Source organism: Phalangium opilio, unplaced genomic scaffold (assembly GCF_054372755.1).
Source record: "Phalangium opilio isolate 3A_F unplaced genomic scaffold, DU_Popi_V2 ptg000390l_1, whole genome shotgun sequence".
NCBI lineage: Eukaryota > Metazoa > Arthropoda > Arachnida > Opiliones > Phalangiidae > Phalangium > Phalangium opilio.
In genome coordinates, this window is record NW_028324234.1 from 6,430,844 (window position 1) to 6,454,425 (window position 23,582).

General features: G+C 38.6%; 17 pseudogenes; all 17 read right to left on the reverse strand.

Moving 5' to 3' along the window:
• Window positions 1–238: 238 nt before the first annotated feature.
• Window positions 239–357, reverse strand: LOC149596664 (5S ribosomal RNA; annotated as a pseudogene).
• A 137-nt stretch (window positions 358–494) lies between these two features.
• LOC149596665 (5S ribosomal RNA) lies at window positions 495–613 on the reverse strand (annotated as a pseudogene).
• A 601-nt stretch (window positions 614–1,214) lies between these two features.
• On the reverse strand, window positions 1,215–1,333 carry LOC149596666 (5S ribosomal RNA; annotated as a pseudogene).
• A 137-nt stretch (window positions 1,334–1,470) lies between these two features.
• LOC149596667 (5S ribosomal RNA) lies at window positions 1,471–1,589 on the reverse strand (annotated as a pseudogene).
• A 361-nt stretch (window positions 1,590–1,950) lies between these two features.
• Window positions 1,951–2,069, reverse strand: LOC149596668 (5S ribosomal RNA; annotated as a pseudogene).
• A 362-nt stretch (window positions 2,070–2,431) lies between these two features.
• Window positions 2,432–2,550, reverse strand: LOC149596669 (5S ribosomal RNA; annotated as a pseudogene).
• A 362-nt stretch (window positions 2,551–2,912) lies between these two features.
• On the reverse strand, window positions 2,913–3,031 carry LOC149596670 (5S ribosomal RNA; annotated as a pseudogene).
• A 360-nt stretch (window positions 3,032–3,391) lies between these two features.
• LOC149596671 (5S ribosomal RNA) lies at window positions 3,392–3,510 on the reverse strand (annotated as a pseudogene).
• A 362-nt stretch (window positions 3,511–3,872) lies between these two features.
• LOC149596672 (5S ribosomal RNA) lies at window positions 3,873–3,991 on the reverse strand (annotated as a pseudogene).
• Window positions 3,992–4,352: 361 nt separating this feature from the next.
• Window positions 4,353–4,471, reverse strand: LOC149596673 (5S ribosomal RNA; annotated as a pseudogene).
• Window positions 4,472–4,833: 362 nt separating this feature from the next.
• On the reverse strand, window positions 4,834–4,952 carry LOC149596674 (5S ribosomal RNA; annotated as a pseudogene).
• A 361-nt stretch (window positions 4,953–5,313) lies between these two features.
• Window positions 5,314–5,432, reverse strand: LOC149596675 (5S ribosomal RNA; annotated as a pseudogene).
• Window positions 5,433–5,794: 362 nt separating this feature from the next.
• Window positions 5,795–5,913, reverse strand: LOC149596676 (5S ribosomal RNA; annotated as a pseudogene).
• A 361-nt stretch (window positions 5,914–6,274) lies between these two features.
• On the reverse strand, window positions 6,275–6,393 carry LOC149596677 (5S ribosomal RNA; annotated as a pseudogene).
• A 361-nt stretch (window positions 6,394–6,754) lies between these two features.
• Window positions 6,755–6,873, reverse strand: LOC149596678 (5S ribosomal RNA; annotated as a pseudogene).
• Window positions 6,874–7,234: 361 nt separating this feature from the next.
• Window positions 7,235–7,353, reverse strand: LOC149596679 (5S ribosomal RNA; annotated as a pseudogene).
• Window positions 7,354–7,714: 361 nt separating this feature from the next.
• LOC149596680 (5S ribosomal RNA) lies at window positions 7,715–7,833 on the reverse strand (annotated as a pseudogene).
• Window positions 7,834–23,582: the final 15,749 nt, after the last annotated feature.

Consider the following 23,582-nt stretch of genomic DNA (forward strand, 5'->3'; position numbering starts at 1 on the left):
GCAAACGGCACGCAGTATTCCCAAGTACTGACTGCGCTCGACGCTGCTAACGTCGGCGATCGGACGAGATCCGGTGTTCTCAGCGTGATATGGCCGTTGCCGAGAGTGCTAGATAATAATTCGAATTTAAATTAAGTGAGACAAATTAACCTTCATCTTTTTCAAACAATAACAAAAAGAAAATATGTTTGCTTTTTTCATATCTATTGGAATTTAAAAGAGAAAAAAAAAGTGAAAAAGCTAACGGCACGCAGTGTTCCTAAGTGGTCGCCCTCCCAAGTACTGACTGCGCTCGACGCTGCTTAACTTCGGTTATCGGACGAGAACCGGTGTATTCAGCGTGATATGGCCGTTGCCGAGAGTGCTAGTTAATAATTCGAATTTAAATTAAGTGAGACAAATTAACCTTCATCATTTTAAAACAATAACAAAAAGAAAACATGTTTGCTTTTTTCATATCTATTAAAATTTAAAAGAGGAAAAAAAAGTGAAAAAGCCAACGGCACGCAGTGTTCCTAAGTGATCTTCCTCCCAAGTAGTGAATGCGTTCGACGCTGCTTAACTTCGGTTATCTGACGAGAATCGGTGTATTCAGCGTGATATGGCCGTTGCCGAGAGTGCTAGTTAATAATTTGAATTTAATTAACTTTCATCTTTATAAAACAATAACTAAAAGAAGATTTGTTTGCTTTTTTCATATCTGGTGGAATTTGAAAGAGGAAACTAAAGTGAAAAAAGCAAACGGCACGCAGTATTCCCAAGTACTGACTGCGCTCGACGCTGCTAACGTCGGCGATCGGACGAGAACCGGTGTTCTCAGCGTGATATGGCCGTTGCCGAGAGTGCTAGATAATAATTCGAATTTAAATTAAGTGAGACAAATTAACCTTCATCTTTTTCAAACAATAACAAAAAGAAAATATGTTTGCTTTTTTCATATCTATTGGAATTTAAAAGAGGAAAAAAAGTGAAAAAGCAAACGGCACGCAGTATTCCCAAGTACTGACTGCGCTCGACGCTGCTAACGTCGGCGATCGGACGAGAACCGGTGTTCTCAGCGTGATATGGCCGTTGCCGAGAGTGCTAGATAATAATTCGAATTTAAATTAAGTGAGACAAATTAACATTCATCTTTTTCAAACAATAACAAAAAGAAAATATGTTTGCTTTTTTCATATCTATTGGAATTTAAAAGAGAAAAAAAAAAGTGAAAAAGCTAACGGCACGCAGTGTTCCTAAGTGGTCGCCCTCCCAAGTACTGACTGCGCTCGAAGCTGCTTAACTTCGGTTATCGGACGAGAACCGGTGTGTTCAGCGTGATATGGCCGTTGCCGAGAGTGCTAGTTAATAATTCGAATTTAAATTAAGTGAGACAAATTAACCTTCATCATTTTAAAACAATAACAAAAAGAAAACATGTTTGCTTTTTTCATATCTATTAAAATTTAAAAGAGGAAAAAAAAGTGAAAAAGCCAACGGCACGCAGTGTTCCTAAGTGGTCTCCCTCCCAAGTAGTGACTGCGCTCGACGCTGCTTAACTTCGGTTTTCTGACGAGAACCGGTGTATTCAGCGTGATATGGCCGTTGCCGAGAGTGCTAGTTAATAATTTGAATTTAATTAACTTTCATCTTTATAAAACAATAACTAAAAGAAGATTTGTTTGCTTTTTTTATATCTGGTGGAATTTGAAATAGGAAACAAAAGTGAAAAAAGCAAACGGCACGCAGTATTCCCAAGTACTGACTGCGCTCGACGCTGCTAACGTCGGCGATCGGACGAGATCCGGTGTTCTCAGCGTGATATGGCCGTTGCCGAGAGTGCTAGATAATAATTCGAATTTAAATTAAGTGAGACAAATTAACCTTCATCTTTTTCAAACAATAACAAAAAGAAAATATGTTTGCTTTTTTCATATCTATTGGAATTTAAAAGAGGAAAAAAAGTGAAAAAGTTAACGGCAAGCAGTGTTCCTAAGTGGTCGCCCTCCCAAGTACTGACTGCGCTCGACGCTGCTTAACTTCGGTTATCGGACGAGAACCGGTGTATTCAGCGTGATATGGCCGTTGCCGAGAGTGCTAGTTAATAATTTGAATTTAGTTAACCTTCATCTTTATAAAACAATAACAAAAAGAAGATATGTTTGCTTTTTTCATATCTGGTGGAATTTAAAAGAGGAAACAAAAGTGAAAAAGCAAACGGCACGCAGTATTCCCAAGTACTGTGTGCGCTCGACGCTGCTTTACTTCGGTGATCGGACGTGAACCGGTGTTTTCAGCGTGATATGGCCGTTGCCGAGAGTCCTAGTTAATAATTCGAATTTAAATTAAGTGAGACAAATTAACCTTCATCATTTTAAAACAATAACAAAAAGAAAACGTGTTTGCTTTTTTCATATCTATTAAAATTTAAAAGAGGAAAAAAAAGTGAAAAAGCCAACGGCACGCAGTGTTCCTAAGTGGTCTCCCTTCCAAGTAGTGACTGCGCTCGACGCTGCTTAACTTCGGTTATCTGACGAGAACCGGTGTATTCAGCGTGATATGGCCGTTGCCGAGAGTGCTAGTTAATAATTTGAATTTAATTAACTTTCATCTTTATAAAACAATAACTAAAAGAAGATTTGTTTGCTTTTTTCATATCTGGTGGAATTTGAAAGAGGAAACAAAAGTGAAAAAGCCAACGGCACGCAGTATTCCCAAGTACTCTATGCGCTCGACGCTGCTTAACTTCGGTGATCGGACGCGAACCGGTCTTTTCAGTGTGATATGGCCGTTGCCGAGAGTGCTAGTTAATAATTCGAATTTAAATTAAGTGAGACAAATTAACCTTCATCATTTTAAAACAATAACAAAAAGAAAACATGTTTGCTTTTTTCTTATCTATTAAAATTTAAAAGAGGAAAAAAAAGTGAAAAAGCCAACGGCACGCAGTGTTCCTAAGTGGTCTCCCTCCCAAGTAGTGACTGCGCTCGACGCTGCTTAACTTCGGTATTCGGACGAGAATCGGTGTATACAGCGTGATATGGCCGTTGCCGAGAGTGTTAGTTAATAATTTGAATTTAATTAACTTTCATCTTTATAAAACAATTACAAAAAGAAGATATGTTTGCTCTTTTCATATCTGGTGGAATTTGAAAGAGGAAACAAAAGTGAAGAAGCAATCGGCACGCAGTATTCCCAAATACTGACTGCGCTCGACGCTGCTAACGTCGGCGATCGGACGAGAACCGGTGTTCTCAGCGTGATATGGCCGTTGCCGAGAGTGCTAGATAATAATTCGAATTTAAATTAAGTGAGACAAATTAACCTTCATCTTTTTCAAACAATAGCAAAAAGAAAATATGTTTGCTTTTTTCATATCTATTGGAATTTAAAAGAGGAAAAAAAGTGAAAAAGCTTACGGCACGCAGTGTTCCTAAGTGGTCGCCCTCCCAAGTACTGACTGCGCTCGACGCTGCTTAACTTCGGTTATCGGACGAGAAACGGTGTATTCAGCGTGATATGGCCGTTGCCGAGAGTGCTAGTTAATAATTTGAATTTAATTAACGTTCATCTTTATAAAACAATAACAAAAAGAAGATATGTTTGCTTTTTTCATATCTGGTGGAATTTAAAAGAAGAAACAAAAGTGAAAAAACAAAGGGCACGCAGTATTTCCAAGTACTGTATGCGCTCGACGCTGCTTATTTTCGGTGATCGGACGTGAACCGGTGTTTTCAGCGTGATATGGCCGTTGCCGAGAGTGCTAGTTAATAATTCGAATTTAAATTGAGTGAGACAAATTAACCTTCATCATTTTAAAACAATAACAAAAAGAAAACATGTTTGCTTTTTTCATATCTATTAAAATTTAAAAGAGGAAAAAAAAGTGAAAAAGCCAACGGCACGCAGTGTTCCTAAGTGGTCTCCCTCCCAAGTAGTGACTGCGCTCGACGCTGCTTAACTTCGGTTATCGGACGAGAACCGGTGTATTCAGCGTGATATGGCCGTTGCCGAGAGTGCTTGTTAATAATTTGAATTTAATTAACTTTCATCATTATAAAACAATAACAAAAAGAAGATATGTTTGCTTTTTTCATATCTGGTAGAATTTGAAAGAGGAAACAAAAGTGAAAAAGCAAACTTCACGCAGTATTCCCAAGTACTGACTGCGCTCGACGCTGCTAACGTCGGCGATCGGACGAGAACCGGTGTTCTCAGCGTGATATGGCCGTTGCCGAGAGTGCTAGATAATAATTCGAATTTAAATTAAGTGAGACAAATTAACCTTCATCTTTTTCAAACAATAACAAAAAGAAAATATGTTTGCTTTTTTCATATCTTTTGGAATTTAAAGGAGGAAAAAAAAGTGAAAAAGCTAACGGCACGCAGTGTTCCTAAGTGGTCGCCCTCCCAAGTACTGACTGCGCTCGACGCTGCTTAACTTTGGTTATCGGACGAGAACTGGTGTATCCAGCGTGATATGGCCGTTGCCGAGAGTGCTAGTTAATAATTTGAATTTAATTAACCTTCATCTTTATAAAACAATAACAAAAAGAAGATATGTTTGCTTTTTTCATATCTGGTGGAATTTAAAAGAGGAAACAAAAGTGAAAAAACAAACGGCACGCAGTATTCCCAAGTACTGTATGCGCTCGACGCTGCTTAACTTCGGTGATCGGACGTGAACCGGTCTTTTCAGCGTGATATGGCCGTTGCCGAGAGTGCTAGTTAATAATTCGAATTTAAATTAAGTGAGACAAATTAACCTTCATCATTTTAAAACAATAACAAAAAGAAAACATGTTTGCTTTTTTCATATCTATTAAAATTTAAATGGGGAAGAAAAATTGAAAAAGCCAACGGCACGCAGTGTTCCTAAGTGGTCTCCCTCCCAAGTAGTGACTGCGCTCGACGCTGCTTAACTTCGGTTATCGGACGAGAACCAGTGTATTCAGCGTGATATGGCCGTTGCCGAGAGTGCTAGTTAATAATTTGAATTTAATTAACTTTCATCATTATAAAACAATAACAAAAAGAAGATATGTTTGCTTTTTTCATATCTGGTAGAATTTGAAAGAGGAAACAAAAGTGAAAAAGCAAACGGCACGCAGTATTCCCAAGTACTGACTGCGCTCGACGCTGCTAACGTCGGCGATCGGACGAGAACCGGTGTTCTCAGCGTGATATGGCCGTTGCCGAGAGTGGTAGATAATAATTCGAATTTAAATTAAGTGAGACAATTTAACCTTCATCTTTCTCAAACAATAACAAAAAGAAAATATGTTTGCTTTTTTCATATCTATTGGAATTTAAAAGAGGAAAAAAAAGTGAAAAAGTTAACGGCACGCAGTGTTCCTAAGTGGTCGCCCTCCCAAGTACTGACTGCGCTCGACGCTGCTTAACTTTGGTTATCGGACGAGAACTGGTGTATTCAGCGTGATATGGCCGTTGCCGAGAGTGCTAGTTAATAATTTGAATTTAATTAACCTTCATCTTTATAAAACAATAACAAAAAGAAGATATGTTTACTTTTTTCATATCTGGTGGAATTTAAAAGAGGAAACAAAAGTGAAAAAACAAACGGCACGCAGTATTCCCAAGTACTGTATGCGCTCGACGCTGCTTAACTTCGGTGATCGGACGTGAACCGGTCTTTTCAGCGTGATATGGCCGTTGCCGAGAGTGCTAGTTAATAATTCGAATTTAAATTAAATGAGACAAATTAACCTTCATCATTTTAAAACAATAACAAAAAGAAAACATGTTTGCTTTTTTCATATCTTTTAAAATTTAAAAGAGGAAAAAAAAGTGAAAAAGCCAACGGCACGCAGTGTTCCTAAGTGGTCTCCCTCCCAAGTAGTGACTGCGCTCGACGCTGCTTAACTTCGGTTATCGGACGAGAACCGGTGTACTCAGCGTGATATGGCCGTTGCCGAGAGTGCTAGTTAATAATTTGAATTTAATTAACCTTCATCTTTATAAAACAATAACAAAAAGAAGATATGTTTGCTTTTTTCATATCTGGTGGAATTTAAAAGAGGAAACAAAAGTGAAAAAACAAACGGCACGCAGTATTCCCAAGTACTGTATGCGCTCGACGCTGCTTAACTTCGGTGATCGGACGTGAACCGGTGTTTTCTGCGTGATATGGCCGTTGTCGAGAGTGCTAGTTAATAATTCGAATTTAAATTAAGTGAGACAAATTAACCTTCATCATTTTAAAACAATAACAAAAAGAAAACATGTTTGCTTTTTTCATATCTATTAAAATTTAAATGGGGAAAAAAAGTGAAAAAGCCAACGGCACGCAGTGTTCCTAAGTGGTCTCCCTCCCAAGTAGTGACTGCGCTCGACGCTGCTTAACTTCGGTTATCGGACGAGAACCGGTGTATTCAGCGTGATATGGCCGTTGCCGAGAGTGATAGTTAATAATTTGAATTTAATTAACTTTCATCATTATAAAACAATAACAAAAAGAAGATATGTTTGCTTTTTTCATATCTGGTGGAATTTGAAAGAGGAAACAAAAGTGAAAAAGCAAACGGCACGCAGTATTCCCAAGTACTGACTGCGCTCGACGCTGCTAACGTCGGCGATCGGACGAGAACCGGTGTTTTCAGCGTGATATGGCCGTTGCCGAGAGTGCTAGTTAATAATTCGAATTTAAATTAAGTGAGACAAATTAACCTTCATCATTTTAAAACAATAACAAAAAGAAAACATGTTTGCTTTTTTCTTATCTATTAAAATTTAAAAGAGGAAAAAAAAGTGAAAAAGCTAACGGCACGCAGTGTTCCTAAGTGGTCTCCCTCCCAAGTAGTGACTGCGCTCGACGCTGCTTAACTTCGGTTAACGGACGAGAACCGGTGTATTCAGCGTGATATGGCCGTTGCCGAGAGTGCTAGTTAATAATTTGAATTTAATTAACCTTCATCTTTATAAAACAATAACAAAAAGAAGATATGTTTGCTTTTTTCATATCTGGTGGAATTTAAAAGAGGAAACAAAAGTGAAAAAACAAACGGCACGCAGTATTCCCAAGTACTGTATGCGCTCGACGCTGCTTAACTTCGGTGATCGGACGTGAACCGGTGTTTTCTGCGTGATATGGCCGTTGTCGAGAGTGCTAGTTAATAATTCGAATTTAAATTAAGTGAGACAAATTAACCTTCATCATTTTAAAACAATAACAAAAAGAAAACATGTTTGCTTTTTTCATATCTATTAAAATTTAAATGGGGAAAAAAAGTGAAAAAGCCAACGGCACGCAGTGTTCCTAAGTGGTCTCCCTCCCAAGTAGTGACTGCGCTCGACGCTGCTTAACTTCGGTTATCGGACGAGAACCGGTGTATTCAGCGTGATATGGCCGTTGCCGAGAGTGATAGTTAATAATTTGAATTTAATTAACTTTCATCATTATAAAACAATAACAAAAAGAAGATATGTTTGCTTTTTTCATATCTGGTGGAATTTGAAAGAGGAAACAAAAGTGAAAAAGCAAACGGCACGCAGTATTCCCAAGTACTGACTGCGCTCGACGCTGCTAACGTCGGCGATCGGACGAGAACCGGTGTTTTCAGCGTGATATGGCCGTTGCCGAGAGTGCTAGTTAATAATTCGAATTTAAATTAAGTGAGACAAATTAACCTTCATCATTTTAAAACAATAACAAAAAGAAAACATGTTTGCTTTTTTCTTATCTATTAAAATTTAAAAGAGGAAAAAAAAGTGAAAAAGCTAACGGCACGCAGTGTTCCTAAGTGGTCTCCCTCCCAAGTAGTGACTGCGCTCGACGCTGCTTAACTTCGGTTAACGGACGAGAACCGGTGTATTCAGCGTGATATGGCCGTTGCCGAGAGCTACGACATTGAGCTACGACAAACAAGGGCCGAGATATTAAGCAAAATGTTCGTCAACTTTGGTATCGTCTCACTTATTTTTATTATGTTACTTATGATTTTTGCACTAAACTTTGGAGGCTCATAACTCTTGTTCTACAAGAGATACTGGGATCTCCTTTGGAAATGTTATAGTACTCTTTGCTCCCCATACAAGGATACTTTAAACTTGAGGCTACCTCAATATCGTCGTCAACTTATTTTTTGTCTCACTTATTGTTAAAAGGTTACTTTTGATTTTTGAAAATAAACTTTGCAGGCTCGTAACTCTGGTTCTACCAGAGATACGGGGATGTAAATAATGTGACCTTGACACAAATGTTCGGATAATTATAAAGGTCTTTGCATGTTCCAAGCAAAAAAAAAAAACTTCGCGGTTTCGAACCTGTGGCCTTCCGGGAGTGAGGCGGATGCGATAACCGCTACACTAAAGATATGTTATTATTTTTAATCGAAAGAACAGGGTCAAGTAATTAAGCAATACGTGAACAAACAAACCCCTCCATAGAAAATGCATTAGACTATACTTTGCAAGGCCCATAACTCTGTGTCTACTAGAGATACCGGGATGTCCTTAGGATATGTTATAGTCCAATTTGTCATACATCTAACCATACTAAAAACTTTGGGCTACGACAAACAGGGGCCGAGTACTTAAGCGAAACGTAAAGAAACAAACCCCCTCCATAGGAAATGAGTTAGACTATACTTTGCAGGCTCGTAACTCTGTTTCCACTGGAGATACGGGGATGTCCTTTGAGTATGTTATAGTCCAATTTGTCCCCCATCTAACCATACTAAAAACATTGAGCTACGACAAACAGGGGCCGAGTAATTAAGCTAAACGTAAACAAACAACCCGTCCTTAGGAAATGCATTAGACTATACTTTGCAGGCCCATAACTCTGTGTCTACTAGAGATACGGGGATGTCCTTAGGATATGTTATAGGCCAAATTGTCTTCCATCTAACCATACTAAAAACATTGAGCTACAACAAACAAGGGCCGAGATATTAAGCAAAATGTTCGTCAACTTTGGTATCGTCTCACTTATTTTTATTATGTTACTTATGATTTTTGCACTAAACTTTGGAGGCTCAAAACTCTTGTTCTACAAGAGATACTGGGATCTCCTTTGGAAATGTTATAGTACTCTTTGCTCCCCATACAAGGATACTTTAAACTTGAGGCTACCACAATATCGTCGTCAACTTATTTTTTGTCTCACTTATTGTTAGAAGGTTACTTTTGATTTTTGAAAATAAACTTTGCAGGCTCGTAACTCTGGTTCTACCAGAGATACGGGGATGTAAATAATGTGACCTTGACACAAATGTTCGGATAATTATAAAGGTCTTTGCATGTTCCAAGCAAAAAATAAAACTTCGCGGTTTCGAACCTGTGGCCTTCCGGGAGTGAGGCGGATGCGATAACCGCTACACTAAAGATATGTTATTATTTTTAATCGAAAGAACAGGGTCAAGTAATTAAGCAATACGTGAACAAACAAACCCCTCCATAGAAAATGCATTAGACTATACTTTGCAAGGCCCATAACTCTGTGTCTACTAGAGATACCGGGATGTCCTTAGGATATGTTATAGTCCAATTTGTCATTCATCTAACCATACTAAAAACTTTGGGCTACGAAAAACAGGGGCCGAGTACTTAAGCGAAACGTAAAGAAATAAACCCCCTCCTTAGGAAATGAGTTAGACTATACTTTGCAGGCTCGTAACTCTGTTTCTACTGGAGATACGGGGATGTCCTATGAGTATGTTATAGTCCAATTTGTCCCCCATCTAATTATACTAAAAACATTGAGCTACGACAAACAGGGGCCGAAAAATTAAGCTAAACGTAAACAAACAACCCCTCCATAGAAAATGCATTAGACTATACTTTGCAAGGCCCATAACTCTGTGTCTACTAGAGATACCGGGATGTCCTTAGGATATGTTATGGTCCAATTTGTCCTTCACCTAACTATACTAAAAACTTTGGGCTACGACAAACAGGGGCCGAGTACTTAAGCAAAACGTAAAGAAACAAACCCCCTCCCTAGGAAATGAGTTAGACTATACTTTGCAGGCTCGTAACTCTGTTTCCACTGGAGATACGGGGATGTCCTTTGAGTATGTTATACTGCAATTTGTCCCCCATCTAACTATACTAAAAATATTGAGCTACGACAAACAGGGGCCGAGTAATTAAGCTAAACGTAAACAAACAACCCGTCCATAGGAAATGCATTAGACTATATTTTGCAGGCCCATAACTCTGTGTCTACTAGAGATACGGGGATGTCCTTACGATATGATATAGTCCAAATTGTCCCCCATCTTACCATACTAAAAACATTGAGCTACGACAAACAGGCGCCGAGATATTAAGCAAAATGTTCGTCAACTTTGGTATCGTCTCACTTATTTTTATTATGTTACTTATGATTTTTGCACTAAACTTTGGAGGCTCATAACTCTTGTTCTACAAGAGATACTGGGATCTCCTTTGGATATGTTATAGTACTCTTTGCTCCCCATACAAGCATACTTTAAACTTGAGGCTACCTCAATATCGTCGTCAACTTATTTTTTGTCTCACTTATTGTTAGAAGGTTACTTTTGATTTTTGAAAATAAACTTTGCAGGCTCGTAACTCTGTTTCTACTGGAGATACCGGGATGTCCTTAGGATATGTTATAGTCCAATTTGTCCTTCATCTAACCATACTAAAAACTTTGGGCTACGACAAACAGGGGCCGAGTACTTAAGCAAAACGTAAAGAAACAAACCCCCTCCATAGGAAATGAGTTAGACGATACTTTGCAGGCCCGTAACTCTGTTTCTACTGTAGATACGGGGATGTCCTTTGAGTATGTTATAGTCCAATTTGTCCCCCATCTAACCATACTAAAAACATTGAGCTACGACAAACAGTAGTCGAGTAATTAAGCTAATCGTAAACAAACAAACCCCTCCATAGGAAATCCATTAGACTAAATTCTGGAGGCTCGTAACTCTGGTTCTACCAGAGATACGGGGATGTAAATAATGTGACCTTGACACAAATGTTCGGATAATTATAAAAAAAAACTTCGCGGTTTCGAACCTGTGGCCTTCCGGGAGTGAGGCGGATGCGATAACCGCTACACTAAAGATATGTTATTGTTTTTAATCGAAAGAACAGGGTCAAGTAATTAAGCAATACATGAACAAACAAACCCCTCCATAGAAAATGCATTAGACTATACTTTGCAGGCTCGTAACTCTGTTTCTACTGGAGATACGGGGATGTCCTTTGAGTATGTTATAGTCCAATTTGTCCCCCATCTAACCATACTAAAAACATTGAGCTACGACAAACAAGGGCCGAGATATTAAGCAAAATGTTCGTCAACTTTGGTATCGTCTCACTTATTTTTATTAAGTTACTTATGATTTTTGCACTAAATTTTGGAGGCTCATAACTCTTGTTCTACAAGAGATACTGGGATCTCCTTTGGATATGTTATAGTACTCTTTGCTCCCCATACAAGGATACTTTAAACTTGAGGCTACCTCAATATCGTCGTCAACTTATTTTTTGTCTCACTTATTGCTTGAAGGTTACTTTTGATTTTTGAAAATAAACTTTGCAGGCTCGTAACTCTGTTTCTACTGGAGATACCGGGATGTCCTTAGGATATGTTATAGTCCAATTTGTCCTTCATCTAACCATACTAAAAACTTTGGGCTACGACAAACAGGGGCCGATTACTTAAGCAAAACGTAAAGAAACAAACCCCCTCCATAGGAAATGAGTTAGACGATACTTTGCAGGCCCGTAACTCTGTTTCTACTGTAGATACGGGGATGTCCTTTGAGTATGTTATAGTCCAATTTGTCCCCCATCTAACCATACTAAAAACATTGAGCTACGACAAACAGGGGCCGAGTAATTAAGCTAAACGTAAACAAACAACCCGTCCATAGGAAATGCATTAGACTATACTTTGCAGGCCAATAACTCTGTGTCTACAAGAGATACGGGGATGTCCTTAGGATATGATATAGTCCCCATCTAACCATACTAAAAACACTGAGCTACGACAAACAGGGGCCGAGATATTAAGCAAAATGTTCGTCAACTTTGGTATCGTCTCACTTATTTTTATTATGTTACTTATGATTTTTGCACTAAACTTTGGAGGCTCATAACTCTTGTTCTACAAGAGATACTGGGATCTCCTTTGGATATGTTATAGTACTCTTTGCTCCCCATACAAGGATACTTTAAACTTGAGGCTACCTCAATATCGTCGTCAACTTACTTTTTGTCTCACTTATTGTTAGAAGGTTACTTTTGATTTTTGAAAATATACTTTGCAGGCTCGTAACTCTGTTTCTACTGGAGATACGGGGATGTCCTTTGAGTATGTTATAGACCAATTTGTCCCCCATCTAGCCATACTAAGAATTAGGGCTACGACAAACAGTAGTCGAGTAATTAAGCTAATCGTATACAAACAAACTCCTTCATAGGAAATACATTAGACTAAATTCTGGAGGCTCGTAACTCTGGTTCTACCAGAGATACGGGGATGTAAATAATGTGACCTTGACACAAATGTTCGGATAATTATAAAGGTCTTTGCATGTTCCAAGCAAAAAAAAAAAACTTCGTGGTTTCGAACCTGTGGCCTTCCGAGAGTGAGGCGGATGCGATAACCGCTACACTAAAGATATGTTATTATTTTTAATAGAAAGAACAGGGTCAAGTAATTAAGCAATACGTGAACAAACAAACCCCTCCATAGAAAATGCATTAGACTATACTTTGCAGGCCCATAACTCTGTGTCTACTAGAGATACGGGGATGTCCTTAGGATATGTTATAGTCCAATTTGTCCCCCATATAACCATACTAAAAATTTTGAGCTACGACAAACAGTGGCCGAGTAATTAAGCTAAACGTAAACAAACAACCCGTCCATAGGAAATGCATTAGACTATATTTTGCAGGCCCATAACTCTGTGTCTACTAAAGATACGGGGATGTCCTTAGGATATGCTATAGTCCAAATTGTCCCCCATCTAACCATACTAAAAACATTGAGCTACGACAAACAAGGGCCGAGATATTAAGCAAAATGTTCGTCAACTTTGGTATCGTCTCACTTATTTTTATTATGTTACTTATGATTTTTGCACTAAATTTTGGAGGCTCATAACTCTTGTTCTACAAGAGATACTGGGATCTCCTTTGGATATGTTATAGTACTCTTTGCTCCCCATACAAGGATACTTTAAACTTGAGGCTACCTCAATATCGTCGTCAACTTATTTTTAGTCTCACTTATTGCTTGAAGGTTACTTTTGATTTTTGAAAATAAACTTTGCAGGCTCGTAACTCTGTTTCTACTGGAGATACCGGGATGTCCTTAGGATATGTTATAGTCCAATTTGTCCTTCATCTAACCATACTAAAAACTTTGGGCTACGACAAACAGGGGCCGATTACTTAAGCAAAACGTAAAGAAACAAACCCCCTCCATAGGAAATGAGTTAGACGATACTTTGCAGGCCCGTAACTCTGTTTCTACTGTAGATACGGGGATGTCCTTTGAGTATGTTATAGTCCAATTTGTCCCCCATCTAACCATACTAAAAACATTGAGCTACGACAAACAGGGGCCGAGTAATTAAGCTAAACGTAAACAAACAACCCGTCCATAGGAAATGCATTAGACTATACTTTGCAGGCCAATAACTCTGTGTCTACAAGAGATACGGGGATGTCCTTAGGATATGATATAGTCCCCATCTAACCATACTAAAAACACTGAGCTACGACAAACAGGGGCCGAGATATTAAGCAAAATGTTCGTCAACTTTGGTATCGTCTCACTTATTTTTATTATGTTACTTATGATTTTTGCACTAAACTTTGGAGGCTCATAACTCTTGTTCTACAAGAGATACTGGGATCTCCTTTGGATATGTTATAGTACTCTTTGCTCCCCATACAAGGATACTTTAAACTTGAGGCTACCTCAATATCGTCGTCAACTTACTTTTTGTCTCACTTATTGTTAGAAGGTTACTTTTGATTTTTGAAAATATACTTTGCAGGCTCGTAACTCTGTTTCTACTGGAGATACGGGGATGTCCTTTGAGTATGTTATAGACCAATTTGTCCCCCATCTAGCCATACTAAGAATTAGGGCTACGACAAACAGTAGTCGAGTAATTAAGCTAATCGTATACAAACAAACTCCTTCATAGGAAATACATTAGACTAAATTCTGGAGGCTCGTAACTCTGGTTCTACCAGAGATACGGGGATGTAAATAATGTGACCTTGACACAAATGTTCGGATAATTATAAAGGTCTTTGCATGTTCCAAGCAAAAAAAAAAAACTTCGTGGTTTCGAACCTGTGGCCTTCCGAGAGTGAGGCGGATGCGATAACCGCTACACTAAAGATATGTTATTATTTTTAATAGAAAGAACAGGGTCAAGTAATTAAGCAATACGTGAACAAACAAACCCCTCCATAGAAAATGCATTAGACTATACTTTGCAGGCCCATAACTCTGTGTCTACTAGAGATACGGGGATGTCCTTAGGATATGTTATAGTCCAATTTGTCCCCCATATAACCATACTAAAAATTTTGAGCTACGACAAACAGTGGCCGAGTAATTAAGCTAAACGTAAACAAACAACCCGTCCATAGGAAATGCATTAGACTATATTTTGCAGGCCCATAACTCTGTGTCTACTAAAGATACGGGGATGTCCTTAGGATATGCTATAGTCCAAATTGTCCCCCATCTAACCATACTAAAAACATTGAGCTACGACAAACAAGGGCCGAGATATTAAGCAAAATGTTCGTCAACTTTGGTATCGTCTCACTTATTTTTATTATGTTACTTATGATTTTTGCACTAAACTTTGGAGGCTCATAACTCTTGTTCTACAAGAGATACAGGGATCTCCTTTGGATATGTTATAGTACTCTTTGCTCCCCATACAAGGATACTTTAAACTTGAGGCTACCTCAATATCGTCGTCAACTTATTTTTTGTTTCACTTATTGTTAGAAGGTTACTTTTGATTTTTGAAAATAAACTTTGCAGGCTCGTAACTCTGGTTCTACCAGAGATACGGGGATGTAAATAATGTGACCTTGACACAAATGTTCGGATAATTATAAAGGTCTTTGCATGTTCCAAGCAAAAAAAAAACTTCGCGGTTTCGAACCTGTGGCCTTCCGAGAGTGAGGCGGATGCGATAACCGCTACACTAAAGATATGTTATTATTTTTAATAGAAAGAACAGGGTCAAGTAATTAAGCAATACGTGAACAAACAAACCCCTCCATAGAAAATGCATTAGACTATACTTTGCAGGCTCGTAACTCTGTTTCTACTGGAGATACGGAGATGTCCTTTGAGTATGTTATAGTCCGATTTGTCCCCCATCTAACCATACTAAAAACATTGAGCTACGACAAACAGTAGTCGAGTAATTAAGCTAATCGTAAACAAACAAACCCCTCCATAGGAAATGCATTAGACTATATTTTGCAGGCCCATAACTCTGTGTCTACTAGAGATACGGGGATGTCCTTAGGATATGTTATAGTCCAAATTGTCCCCCATCTAACCATACTAAAAACTTTGGGCTACGACAAACAGGGGCCGAGTACTTAAGCAAAACGTAAAGAAACAAACCCCCTCCATAGGAAATGCATTAGACTATACTTTGGAGGCTCTTAACTCTGTTTCTACTGGAGATACGGGGAAGTCCTTTGAGTATGTTATAGTCCAATTTGTCCCCCATCTAACCATACTAAAAATTTTGAGCTACGACAAACAGTGGCCGAGTAATTAAGCTAAACGTAAACAAACAACCCGTCCATAGGAAATGCATTAGACTATATTTTGCAGGCCCATAACTCTGTGTCTACTAAAGATACGGGGATGTCCTTAGGATATGCTATAGTCCAAATTGTCCCCCATCTAACCATACTAAAAACATTGAGCTACGACAAACAAGGGCCGAGATATTAAGCAAAATGTTCGTCAACTTTGGTATCGTCTCACTTATTTTTATTATGTTACTTATGATTTTTGCACTAAACTTTGGAGGCTCATAACTCTTGTTCTACAAGAGATACTGGGATCTCCTTTGGATATGTTATAGTACTCTTTGCTCCCCATACAAGGATACTTTAAACTTGAGGCTACCTCAATATCGTCGTCAACTTATTTTTTGTTTCACTTATTGTTAGAAGGTTACTTTTGATTTTTGAAAATAAACTTTGCAGGCTCGTAACTCTGGTTCTACCAGAGATACGGGGATGTAAATAATGTGACCTTGACACAAATGTTCGGATAATTATAAAGGTCTTTGCATGTTCCAAGCAATCAAAAAACTTCGCGGTTTCGAACCTGTGGCCTTCCGGGAGTGAGGCGGATGCGATAACCGCTACACTAAAGATTATGTTATTATTTTTAATCGAAAGAACAGGGTCAAGTAATTAAGCAATACGTGAACAAACAAACGCCTCCATAGGAAATGCATTAGACTATGCTTTGCAGGCCCATAACTCTGTGTCTACTAGAGATACCGGGATGTCCTTAAGATATGTTATAGTCCAATTTGTCCTTCATCTAACCATACTAAAAACATTGAGCTAGGACAAAAAGGGGCCGAGATATTAAGCAAAATGTTCGTCAACTTTGGTATCGTCTCACTTATTTTTATTATGTTACTTATGATTTTTGCACTAAACTTTGGAGGCTCATAACTCTTGTTCTACAAGAGATACTGGGATCTCCTTTGCATATGTTATAGTACTCTTTGCTCCCCATACAAGGATACTTTAAACTTGAGGCTACCTCAATATCGTCGTCAACTTACTTTTTGTCTCACTTATTGTTAGAAGGTTACTTTTGATTTTTGAAAATATACTTTGCAGGCTCGTAACTCTGTTTCTACTGGAGATAAGGGGATGTCCTTTGAGTATGTTATAGACCAATTTGTCCCCCATCTAGCCATACTAAGAATTAGGGCTACGACAAACAGTAGTCGAGTAATTAAGCTAATCGTATACAAACAAACCCCTCCATAGGAAATACATTAGACTAAATTCTGGAGGCTCGTAACTCTGGTTCTACCAGAGATACGGGGATGTAAATAATGTGACCTTGACACAAATGTTCGGATAATTATAAAGGTCTTTGCATGTTCCAAGCAAAAAAAAAACTTCGTGGTTTCGAACCTGTGGCCTTCCGAGAGTGAGGCGGATGCGATAACCGCTACACTAAAGATATGTTATTATTTTTAATAGAAAGAACAGGGTCAAGTAATTAAGCAATACGTGAACAAACAAACCCCTCCATTGAAAATGCATTAGACTATACTTTGCAGGCTCGTAACTCTGTTTCTACTGGAGATACGGGGATGTCCTTTGAGTATGTTATAGTCCAATTTGTCCCCCATCTAACCATACTAAAAACATTGAGCTACGACAAACAGTAGTCGAGTAATTAAGCTAATCGTAAACAAACAAACCCCTCCATAGGAAATGCATTAGACTATACTTTGCAGGCCCATAACTCTGTGTCTACTAGAGATACGGGGATGTCCTTAGGATATGTTATAGTCCAAATTGTCCCCCATCTAACCATACTAAAAACTTTGGGCTACGACAAACAGGGGCCGAGTACTTAAGCAAAACGTAACGAAACAAACCCCCTCCATAGGAAATGCATTAGACTATACTTTGGAGGCTCGTAACTCTGTTTCTACTGGAGATACGGGGAAGTCCTTTGAGTATGTTATAGTCCAATTTGTCCCCCATCTAACCATACTAAAAATATTGAGCTACGACAAACAGGGGCCGAGTAATTAAGCTAAACGTAAACAAACAACCCGTCCATAGGAAATGCATTAGACTATATTTTGCAGGCCCATAACTCTGTGTCTACTAAAGATACGGGGATGTCCTTAGGATATGTTATAGTCCAAATTGTCCCCCATCTAACCATACTAAAAACATTGAGCTACGACAAACAAGGGCCGAGATATTAAGCAAAATGTTCGTCAAATTTGGTATCGTCTCACTTATTTTTATTATGTTTCTTATGATTTTTGCACTAAACTTTGGAGGCTCATAACTCTTGTTCTACAAGAGATACTGGGATCTCCTTTGGATATGTTATAGTACTCTTTGCTCCCCATACAAGGATACTTTAAACTTGAGGCTACCTCAATATCGCCGTCAACTTATTTTTTGTCTCACTTATTGTTAGAAGGTTACTTTTGATTTTTGAAAATAAACTTTGCAGGCTCGTAACTCTGGTTCTACCAGAGATACGGGGATGTCCTTTGAGTATGTTATAGACCAATTTGTCCCCCATCTAGCCATACTAAGAATTAGGGCTACGACAAACAGTAGTCGAGTAATTAAGCTAATCGTATACAAACAAACCCCTCCATAGGAAATACATTAGACTAAATTCTGGAGGCTCGTAACTCTGGTTCTACCAGAGATACGGGGATGTAAATAATGTGACCTTGACACAAATGTTCGGATAATTATAAAGGTCTTTGCATGTTCCAAGCAAAAAAAAAACTTCGTGGTTTCGAACCTGTGGCCTTCCGAGAGTGAGGCGGATGCGATAACCGCTACACTAAAGATATGTTATTATTTTTAATAGAAAGAACAGGGTCAAGTAATTAAGCAATACGTGAACAAACAAACCCCTCCATTGAAAATGCATTAGACTATACTTTGCAGGCTCGTAACTCTGTTTCTACTGGAGATACGGGGATGTCCTTTGAGTATGTTATAGTCCAATTTGTCCCCCATCTAACCATACTAAAAACATTGAGCTACGACAAACAGTAGTCGAGTAATTAAGCTAATCGTAAACAAACAAACCCCTCCATAGGAAATGCATTAGACTATACTTTGCAGGCCCATAACTCTGTGTCTACTAGAGATACGGGGATGTCCTTAGGATATGTTATAGTCCAAATTGTCCCCCATCTAACCATACTAAAAACTTTGGGCTACGACAAACAGGGGCCGAGTACTTAAGCAAAACGTAACGAAACAAACCCCCTCCATAGGAAATGCATTAGACTATACTTTGGAGGCTCGTAACTCTGTTTCTACTGGAGATACGGGGAAGTCCTTTGAGTATGTTATAGTCCAATTTGTCCCCCATCTAACCATACTAAAAATATTGAGCTACGACAAACAGGGGCCGAGTAATTAAGCTAAACGTAAACAAACAACCCGTCCATAGGAAATGCATTAGACTATATTTTGCAGGCCCATAACTCTGTGTCTACTAAAGATACGGGGATGTCCTTAGGATATGTTATAGTCCAAATTGTCCCCCATCTAACCATACTAAAAACATTGAGCTACGACAAACAAGGGCCGAGATATTAAGCAAAATGTTCGTCAAATTTGGTATCGTCTCACTTATTTTTATTATGTTTCTTATGATTTTTGCACTAAACTTTGGAGGCTCATAACTCTTGTTCTACAAGAGATACTGGGATCTCCTTTGGATATGTTATAGTACTCTTTGCTCCCCATACAAGGATACTTTAAACTTGAGGCTACCTCAATATCGCCGTCAACTTATTTTTTGTCTCACTTATTGTTAGAAGGTTACTTTTGATTTTTGAAAATAAACTTTTCAGGCTCGTAACTCTGGTTCTACCAGAGATACGGGGATGTCCTTTGAGTATGTTATAGACCAATTTGTCCCCCATCTAGCCATACTAAGAATTAGGGCTACGACAAACAGTAGTCGAGTAATTAAGCTAATCGTATACAAACAAACCCCTCCATAGGAAATACATTAGACTAAATTCTGGAGGCTCGTAACTCTGGTTCTACCAGAGATACGGGGATGTAAATAATGTGACCTTGACACAAATGTTCGGATAATTATAAAGGTCTTTGCATGTTCCAAGCAAAAAAAAAACTTCGTGGTTTCGAACCTGTGGCCTTCCGAGAGTGAGGCGGATGCGATAACCGCTACACTAAAGATATGTTATTATTTTTAATAGAAAGAACAGGGTCAAGTAATTAAGCAATACGTGAACAAACAAACCCCTCCATTGAAAATGCATTAGACTATACTTTGCAGGCTCGTAACTCTGTTTCTACTGGAGATACGGGGATGTCCTTTGAGTATGTTATAGTCCAATTTGTCCCCCATCTAACCATACTAAAAACATTGAGCTACGACAAACAGTAGTCGAGTAATTAAGCTAATCGTAAACAAACAAACCCCTCCATAGGAAATGCATTAGACTATACTTTGCAGGCCCATAACTCTGTGTCTACTAGAGATACGGGGATGTCCTTAGGATATGTTATAGTCCAAATTGTCCCCCATCTAACCATACTAAAAACTTTGGGCTACGACAAACAGGGGCCGAGTACTTAAGCAAAACGTAACGAAACAAACCCCCTCCATAGGAAATGCATTAGACTATACTTTGGAGGCTCGTAACTCTGTTTCTACTGGAGATACGGGGAAGTCCTTTGAGTATGTTATAGTCCAATTTGTCCCCCATCTAACCATACTAAAAATATTGAGCTACGACAAACAGGGGCCGAGTAATTAAGCTAAACGTAAACAAACAACCCGTCCATAGGAAATGCATTAGACTATATTTTGCAGGCCCATAACTCTGTGTCTACTAAAGATACGGGGATGTCCTTAGGATATGTTATAGTCCAAATTGTCCCCCATCTAACCATACTAAAAACATTGAGCTACGACAAACAAGGGCCGAGATATTAAGCAAAATGTTCGTCAAATTTGGTATCGTCTCACTTATTTTTATTATGTTTCTTATGATTTTTGCACTAAACTTTGGAGGCTCATAACTCTTGTTCTACAAGAGATACTGGGATCTCCTTTGGATATGTTATAGTACTCTTTGCTCCCCATACAAGGATACTTTAAACTTGAGGCTACCTCAATATCGCCGTCAACTTATTTTTTGTCTCACTTATTGTTAGAAGGTTACTTTTGATTTTTGAAAATAAACTTTGCAGGCTCGTAACTCTGGTTCTACCAGAGATACGGGGATGTCCTTTGAGTATGTTATAGACCAATTTGTCCCCCATCTAGCCATACTAAGAATTAGGGCTACGACAAACAGTAGTCGAGTAATTAAGCTAATCGTATACAAACAAACCCCTCCATAGGAAATACATTAGACTAAATTCTGGAGGCTCGTAACTCTGGTTCTACCAGAGATACGGGGATGTAAATAATGTGACCTTGACACAAATGTTCGGATAATTATAAAGGTCTTTGCATGTTCCAAGCAAAAAAAAAACTTCGTGGTTTCGAACCTGTGGCCTTCCGAGAGTGAGGCGGATGCGATAACCGCTACACTAAAGATATGTTATTATTTTTAATAGAAAGAACAGGGTCAAGTAATTAAGCAATACGTGAACAAACAAACCCCTCCATTGAAAATGCATTAGACTATACTTTGCAGGCTCGTAACTCTGTTTCTACTGGAGATACGGGGATGTCCTTTGAGTATGTTATAGTCCAATTTGTCCCCCATCTAACCATACTAAAAACATTGAGCTACGACAAACAGTAGTCGAGTAATTAAGCTAATCGTAAACAAACAAACCCCTCCATAGGAAATGCATTAGACTATACTTTGCAGGCCCATAACTCTGTGTCTACTAGAGATACGGGGATGTCCTTAGGATATGTTATAGTCCAAATTGTCCCCCATCTAACCATACTAAAAACTTTGGGCTACGACAAACAGGGGCCGAGTACTTAAGCAAAACGTAACGAAACAAACCCCCTCCATAGGAAATGCATTAGACTATACTTTGGAGGCTCGTAACTCTGTTTCTACTGGAGATACGGGGAAGTCCTTTGAGTATGTTATAGTCCAATTTGTCCCCCATCTAACCATACTAAAAATATTGAGCTACGACAAACAGGGGCCGAGTAATTAAGCTAAACGTAAACAAACAACCCGTCCATAGGAAATGCATTAGACTATATTTTGCAGGCCCATAACTCTGTGTCTACTAAAGATACGGGGATGTCCTTAGGATATGTTATAGTCCAAATTGTCCCCCATCTAACCATACTAAAAACATTGAGCTACGACAAACAAGGGCCGAGATATTAAGCAAAATGTTCGTCAAATTTGGTATCGTCTCACTTATTTTTATTATGTTTCTTATGATTTTTGCACTAAACTTTGGAGGCTCATAACTCTTGTTCTACAAGAGATACTGGGATCTCCTTTGGATATGTTATAGTACTCTTTGCTCCCCATACAAGGATACTTTAAACTTGAGGCTACCTCAATATCGCCGTCAACTTATTTTTTGTCTCACTTATTGTTAGAAGGTTACTTTTGATTTTTGAAAATAAACTTTGCAGGCTCGTAACTCTGGTTCTACCAGAGATACGGGGATGTCCTTTGAGTATGTTATAGACCAATTTGTCCCCCATCTAGCCATACTAAGAATTAGGGCTACGACAAACAGTAGTCGAGTAATTAAGCTAATCGTATACAAACAAACCCCTCCATAGGAAATACATTAGACTAAATTCTGGAGGCTCGTAACTCTGGTTCTACCAGAGATACGGGGATGTAAATAATGTGACCTTGACACAAATGTTCGGATAATTATAAAGGTCTTTGCATGTTCCAAGCAAAAAAAAAACTTCGTGGTTTCGAACCTGTGGCCTTCCGAGAGTGAGGCGGATGCGATAACCGCTACACTAAAGATATGTTATTATTTTTAATAGAAAGAACAGGGTCAAGTAATTAAGCAATACGTGAACAAACAAACCCCTCCATTGAAAATGCATTAGACTATACTTTGCAGGCTCGTAACTCTGTTTCTACTGGAGATACGGGGATGTCCTTTGAGTATGTTATAGTCCAATTTGTCCCCCATCTAACCATACTAAAAACATTGAGCTACGACAAACAGTAGTCGAGTAATTAAGCTAATCGTAAACAAACAAACCCCTCCATAGGAAATGCATTAGACTATACTTTGCAGGCCCATAACTCTGTGTCTACTAGAGATACGGGGATGTCCTTAGGATATGTTATAGTCCAAATTGTCCCCCATCTAACCATACTAAAAACTTTGGGCTACGACAAACAGGGGCCGAGTACTTAAGCAAAACGTAACGAAACAAACCCCCTCCATAGGAAATGCATTAGACTATACTTTGGAGGCTCGTAACTCTGTTTCTACTGGAGATACGGGGAAGTCCTTTGAGTATGTTATAGTCCAATTTGTCCCCCATCTAACCATACTAAAAATATTGAGCTACGACAAACAGGGGCCGAGTAATTAAGCTAAACGTAAACAAACAACCCGTCCATAGGAAATGCATTAGACTATATTTTGCAGGCCCATAACTCTGTGTCTACTAAAGATACGGGGATGTCCTTAGGATATGTTATAGTCCAAATTGTCCCCCATCTAACCATACTAAAAACATTGAGCTACGACAAACAAGGGCCGAGATATTAAGCAAAATGTTCGTCAAATTTGGTATCGTCTCACTTATTTTTATTATGTTTCTTATGATTTTTGCACTAAACTTTGGAGGCTCATAACTCTTGTTCTACAAGAGATACTGGGATCTCCTTTGGATATGT